Source organism: Carcharodon carcharias, chromosome 29 (genome assembly GCF_017639515.1).
Source record: "Carcharodon carcharias isolate sCarCar2 chromosome 29, sCarCar2.pri, whole genome shotgun sequence".
NCBI lineage: Eukaryota > Metazoa > Chordata > Chondrichthyes > Lamniformes > Lamnidae > Carcharodon > Carcharodon carcharias.
Genome location: NC_054495.1, coordinates 4,824,899 through 4,832,294, shown reverse-complemented (window position 1 = coordinate 4,832,294; position 7,396 = coordinate 4,824,899). Strand labels below are relative to the sequence as shown.

The window sequence follows — 7,396 nt, the reverse complement described above, 5'->3', positions numbered from 1 at the left end:
GGTTCACTAGGTTGATTTTGGGTATGGAGGGATTTTCTTATGAAGAGAGGTTGAGTATGTTGGGCCTGTACTCATTGGGGTTTAGAAAAATGAGAGGCAACCTTATTGAAACATATAAGATTCTTAGGTAGCTTGACAAGCTAGATGCTGAGAGGTTGTTTCCCCTTGTGGGAGACTCTAGGACCAGAGGGTATAACCTCAGAGTAAGGGGTCGCCCATTTAAACAGAGATGAGGAGGAATTTCTTCTCTCAGAGGGTAGTTAATCAATGGAATTATTTACCGCAGAGGGCTGTAGTGGCTGGGTCATTAAGTATATTCAAGGCTGAGATAGACAGATTTTTAATCGATAAGGGAATCAAGGGTTATGGGGGAAAGGCAGGTGTGGAAGAATAAAATACATCTATACTTGTGAGAGAAATAAACTTAAAATCCATGTATAATGAAATTACTGTAGAAAGTCCCCGAACAGTCACACAGTCAGCACATAAATTAGCAAATCAAAGGGCCAGTGCTACCTTTCCAGACTAAGGGGCTCCAGATGTCAGAAACAGTGGCAAAATCTAAGAGAAAAAAACTATTGTGTGTGCATTGCCCAGGATATGTAACCATTAACACTATCTATTTGCTGAACCATTGACATTGTCCTGTCTAATCGTTAAATCATTGACACTGGTCACTATCCTTTGAAGCCATTTGAAACCATTGTAATTGCCCAAGTTTCTGTCACGAACCTTTTGTTATATCTATGTGTGTAAAGATGTGTTAGGCAGAGTGTCAGCTAGCTCCACTTTAAGCTGCTGGGCTCTCCGTGATATCACAATTTTAATAAAAGGCTTCCGAGACAAACCTCCTGGGTCTGAGGGATCACTCCGATTTCCGCAACAGCAGGAAAGTGGAGTTGAGGATCAGATCAGCCAAGATCTCATTGAATGGCGGAGCAGACTCAATGGGCCGAATGACCTACTTCTGCTCCTACATCTTATGGTCTTATGGTCTTATTGCCCCTTTCTGATAGAGAACTGGAAACCGTAGCCTAGAGTTTCCAATTGGACTTCCACTCAATCAGTGTTCTAGACCCGATCTGCGCTCCTTTTAAGGAATTAATTTTGTTCTCAAGTTTCCGCTCAAACTTACAGTTTATCATATGATGTAAAAACATGAATTACTGCAATATTTCTTGCAACAAAACTCTTTGTTTGCATCAATGTAATCATGGGGACAAAGACCAAGAGAAACAATATTCCAATCAATGGACGTCCATGGTAAAAACACTTAAGACCCGGAAATTGGGAACTGCTGAAGAGACATAGAGAATTGGAAGAGTCATGGCTGTAGATGAGAAGAGACTGGTCAAGGGTATAAAGAAATTCAGTTGAGATAGGAAGAAATCAAGTTCAGTGGGGCAGGCTGAAACAATGTGTTGACCAGGGATGTCTGGTTTATGGATTTTGGGAAGGAGTTAGAAATGTACAGGGTTAGGACAATATGAGGTTAGAGGCTGTGGAGGGAAGATCTCTGGGGGAGATGAGGTCAGTGACAGTCCTAGACACAACGGCTTGATGTTCAGTAGTGGGGTCATAATTCGAAGGGAGGAGGGGGCGGGAATGTCATAGGGTTGGTGTTTGGCCACTGCTAGGTAGAGTTCAGTATGCCAAACAACAGCAGCACCATGCTTGCCAGCGGATTTGATGATGGTGTTACGGTTCACAAGAACAGAGTGCTACACATTCAGAGGAAACAGGGTTAGAGTGAGTGCAAGGAGCAGAGAAATTAAGACAGCCAATGGCACACCAGAAGTTCTCAGCGAGAAGATCTGGAGAGGGTAAGAAGCCAGAGAGAGGGGCCGGGTTGGAGGTGGAATATCAGAGATGGGTAAGAGGGTCTATTTAGAGACATTAGGAACCCTGGTCAAAACAAGGGGCACGAAGTTGGAGGTGATGGAAGAGCTCAAAATTCATTGAGGTGAGGGTGTCAGGGGATGAAGGTGGGGCCTTTGCTGACGACAGTGTTCAGAGAGGGGGAGGTCAGAGGATATTGTGAATACCCGACAAGGAGTGAGAGTGGAGGAAATTTGAGGGCCAGAAAGAAGTGAAAGGGAGAAAGGGTCCAGAGGGTTGTTGGAACCCATGAGTTGGTGAAGCTTGTGATCCATCGCACCGGAAAGAAAGATAAAAAGTATTTTGGCAAAGTGCCAAATGAGATAAATGATGAAATGAAACTGTGGAGCCATAGAGTTTGAGGTAATGTTGGTCAGGGATACGCTCCTGGCAGCCAACAGCAATTTGAGGAATTCTTATTATTCGCTAAAAAGAAATTGCCTTTTACTGAACGGCATGGGAATAGCTCTGAAAAAGAATCGGCAACTTTGATTTTAACGTGTAATGATTGCGAAAGAACCTGGGTTAAAGGTGCTGATGGTGGGAATTTTTTGGAGGGCACATGGGGTAATATTTTGGTGTGGGCTGGGATATTTTTTTTATATTCATTCACATGTTGTGGGCTTCGCCTATCTGCACCAGCATTTATTGCCCATCCATAGTTGCCCTTGAGAAGGTGGTGGTGAGCTGCCTTATGGAACCATTGCAGTCCCTGTGGTGTAGATACACCCACGGTGCTGTTAGGGAGGGAGTTCCAGGATTTCGATACGACGGTGAAGGGATAAAGGGAGGAGAGTGAGAGATAGAGGGTAGGAAAGGGGGGAAAGTGAGAGAGACAGAGTGGGAAACGGGGAGGGTGAGAGACAAAGTGGGAAAGGGGGGGAGTGAGAGAGTGGGAAAGAAGGGAGAGTGAGACAGTGGGAAAACGGGAGAGTGAGGGAGACAGAGTGGATAAGGGGAGCAGTGACGGAGAGTGGGAAAGAAGAGAGGGAGAGAAAGAGAGAGAGTAGGAAAGAGGAGAGAGTGAGAGACAGTGGAAAAGGGGAAGAGTGAGAGATGATGAAGGGATGTTAGAGGAGGGTGAATTGAGCAGAAATGAGAAAAAGGGAGTGTTAACGGTAGTGGTAAAGACTAAAGAAGGTGATGACAGTGGCATTCAGGTAAGAAAGCAGAATGTTTTAATAGCAGAACAAGGGTCAGTGCTCTGAAAGCACAACAAAGGAACAAGTGACCGATGGCCCTGTGGGTGGGAGGAAAAAGGATAAAAAATAAATAAAAATTAAATTAAAAAATAGATTTAAAGAGGGGTAAATATGGAGCAGAGAGTTCATGGTCTGAAGCTGTTGAACTCAGTGTTCAGCCCAGAAGGTTGTAAAGTGCCTAATCGGAAGATGAGGTGCTGTTCCTCCAGTTTGTGTTGAGCTTCACTGGAACATTGCAGCAGGTCAAGGATGGACATGCGGGCATAAGACCAGGGTGGAGTGTTGAAATGGCAAGCGACAGGGAGGTCTGGATCATGCTTGCGGACTGAGCGAAGATGTTCCGCAAAGCGGTCACCCAGTCTAGATTAGTCTCCCCAATGTAGAGACCAATAATGTGATAGGGAGGTCTCTACAATGGGGAGACTAATCCAATCATATTATTGGTCTCCCTGGGTACAGTAACACTGTTCATCAGATGTGATGGGGCTGAATGGACTCCGCCTGTCCTTGTTTAACAGGCTTGCGCCAGCTGACTGGCCTCCTGTTATTTCCATGCGGGATTGTGTGTATTCTTGTGTACCTGTGTGTGTGAGAATTGTATGTGTTGCACACCATGCTGTCTTGAACTATTTTGCCGCTCCTTCACTCCCTCTGGGTCAATTTCCTATACATTCCTCCCTAACAGTACCATGGCTACACAGACACCAGATGAACTACAGAAATTCAAGGAGGTGGCTCACTAGCTCATTCTCAAGGGCAGATGCGACCTCACCAAAACCCTGTCCAACTGTAGCAAGACTTCCTTACCCTTGTACTCCAATCCCCTTGCAATAAAGGCCATTCTCTGGCGTTCAGAAGAATGAGAGGCGATCTCATTGAAACATAAAAGATTCTGAAGGGGCTTAATAGGATAGATGCAGAGAGACTGTTTCTACTGGTTGGGGAACCTCAAACAGTTTGAGGATAAGGGGCCAATCATGTGGACTGAGATGAGGAGAAATTTCTTCACTCAAAGGGAATCTTTGGAATTCTTGACCACAGACGGTTGTGGATGCTCCATCGTTGAATATGCTTAAGACAAAGTTTTGGTCTCTCAGAGCTTTACAGAGATTGGGAGCCAGCAGGAAAATCGAGTTGAAGCCCGGGATCAGCCATGGTCATATTGAATGGTGGGGCAGGTTCGATGGGCCATATGGTCTACTCCTATTTCTTATGTTCTCGTTCAGTGAGTGGTTTACTCACCATCCTTTTCTTTCTTTATATGTTCATATGTCTTGATGTGGCCATTGCTGGCAAGGTTGGCATTTACTGTCAATCGCTAGTTGCCCTTGAGAAGGTGTTAATGAGCTGCCTTCTTGAATTTCTGTAGTGCTTTTAAGGAGGAACGTACAGGAAATTGATCCAGAGGGAGTGAAGGAGAGGGAAAATAGTTTCAAGTCAGCATGGTGTGCGACACATACAACTCTCACACAGAGAGACACAAGAATACACTCAATCCCGCATGGAAATAACAGGAGGCCAGTCAGCTGCACAAGCCTGTTAAACAAGGACAGGAGGAGTCCATTCAGCCCCTCATATCTGTTGAACAGCATTACGATCTCCATGGAGACCAATAATGTGATAGGAAGGGTTCCCCATATGATGCCTATGGAAAGAAACTGATGGACAAGGTTTCATGCTTTAGAAATTTTATTGCAACAATCAAACCCAAAATCAAAGTAAAATTAAGTGTACATTAACAAATAGTATTTAGTAGAAACTAGAGTGTACACTTTAAATAGCTGATACAAGGATAGACCACATTAATACTTCCACCATCTCTGGCATTAAATTGCTGCAAACGCAAACGCTACTCTTTCCCCCATTAGAGTTTCCATTCCTTTATTCATATAAGGTTAGGTCAAGAGTTCTATCCAACCACTGATTTATCGCCCCAAGTTTTCACGGGACAATGTTCACCTAAGTGGGATCCCTTTCCAGATCGAGACAAAGCTTGCCCCCAGAATTGCCTCTTTTGGTCTCCATCGCTAGCTGTGCCATGGCTCACTAACCTCAGTTGTGTTTCACCCAGCTTCACAGTCCCTGTCCTGTTCCCTTTGGATGGAAAACACAGCATCACTCATAGCTCCATTTCATAACCTGCCTAAACCATTCTTTGCTTATACAACCAGCCTTGCTTGTTTACCATATTTGATTAAGTCAAGCAACTGTCCTGCTACAGCAACCTGACATCCATTAATTGCCTGTTGGCTTTTCCTTCATCTAACTTTCATTTCCATAGCAACCTGAGTCACTCGTTCCCACCTCAGAATTGAGGTCACAGCCAGGAAATCCGATTAGCAAAACACTTTCCAGGAACTTAGTTTCTCTTTGGGTTTAAGGGGTTCTTCACAAAACGAGACTCCAGGCTTTTTGTGAAGTACAACGGTTATCGCAACAGGAACAGCAGGGGGACCATTCAGCCCCACAAGCCTATCGCACCAGAACAGGAGGGAACCATTCAGCCCCTGGAGCCTGCTAAACAGGGACAGAAAGCTCCGCTTCTCTGAAACTTTCTCTTTGCCAGGAGTTTGGGCCGCTCTCTGCCAGAGTGATTCCCCAGTGAGATGCCAGAATAGATTAATGTTATAAAGATATATAAACAAAGCAAGTGTTTATTCACTGTGAAACCTTTATCCCTATCATTGACACGAGTGATTTGTTTCTTTGCAAGTGATTATCAATCAAGCTTTCTGATCCTTTAAGCTATTGGCACTGAATGATTTTGTTGTCCTTGGTAACCAGCCACAGATGTCCCAGGTCTGCTGTCACATGCTTGAATTTTTCTCCCTAGATATGGATATGGGTCCACACCATCCCAGTTGGTGATTGGGAGGTGATCCCATCTCTGCAAAATGAGAAGACCCAGATTGAACCGCTCTGTTCCAATGCTCTCCTGGCCAGCCTTCCATCTTTTAACCCCTGTAACTTCAGCTCATGCAAAGATCTGCTGCCCCATATCCAAACTCACATAAAGCCCCATTCGCCCGTCACCTCCCCCTATCTCCGTGCTCACTAACCTCTCTGGGATACCAGTCCGGCAGTGCTTCACGGTTTAGAATTCTCACACTTGGTTTTGAATCCTCTAAGCCCTTGCACTCTCCCATTCCCCCCACCTCTGTAATCGCCTCCAGTCCGACAACCCACCAAGATCTCTGCACTCCTCCAATTCCAGCCTGTTCAGCATTCCCAGTCTCCATCACTCTGCCATTGGTGGACCTTGCCTTCAGCTGCCTGGGACCTAAGCACTGGAACTCCTACCTCAAGCCCCTCCACCTCTCCTCCTGTAACACATTTCTTCAGACTCATCACTTGGGGCAAGCTTGCATTCACCTATATATTTTCTTGGTTGTTCAGGGTCATATTTTGTATCATAACTACCCTTTTAAGACTTCCAGGATCTTCATCTAAATTAAAGATGCTACATAAATGCGAATTTTTCTTTTGGACAGCCTGGAATTGTACCTGCGTTAGAGGTTGCCAGCACTGTTTACACCATACACACTGCCATCTGTCCCGACCTCAATCATGGAGAGTCTGCCACTGATATTCTGCCATGTTATCCCAACACATCTACTTGGGGTCACAGCAGTTCAGAAATAGATGTAATCTCCTGAATTGACACCCCAGCAATCGTGCAGCCCACAGGAGTAGTATTTCAGTTGCCGTCCAAATGGTTGTATGATGGGCTGTCGTAAGTGGCAGCAGCTATCGTTTCATCACGATTGACACAGAAGATATCATCATTCATGTTATCTCCACTCACAAAGCGATCTCTGCCAGCATCGATCTGCTTGAGCAGGCCTGTTGAAAAAAGAGAAGAGATTGGACATCAGATCAGAGACCAGAGCTGCTCTCTTTGGAGATTTGAAGGCTAAGGGGAGATTTAATTGAGATATTCAAAAGTCCGGAAGTGTTTGGGTGGAGTAGGGGCAAACCGTTTCCAGTGGCAGGAGGGTCAATAGCCAGAAGACCCAGATCGAAAATCATCGGCAAAAGAGTCAGAAATTGGGGGGCGGGGGGGGAACATTTTTTTTACACAGCGAGTTGTTGTGGTCTGGAAGGTGCTGCCTGAAAGGGCAGTGGAAGCAGATTCAATAGGAACTTTCAAAAGTTAAGCGTATAAGTACTTGAAAAGTAAACATTTGCAGGCCTATGGGGGAGGAGTGGGGGCTGGGGCCATGGGTGGGTCCAATTAGACAGCTCTTTCCAAGAGTCGGCTCAGGCATGATGGGCCGAATGGCCTCCTTGCATGGCTGCACCTGCGGCCAGCCAAT

At 45.4% G+C, this 7,396-nt stretch overlaps 1 pseudogene; it reads right to left on the bottom strand.

The window, feature by feature from the left end:
• Positions 1 to 4,866: 4,866 nt before the first annotated feature.
• The window catches only part of LOC121271006, a 53,984-nt pseudogene continuing 51,454 nt past the window's right edge, over positions 4,867 to 7,396 (bottom strand).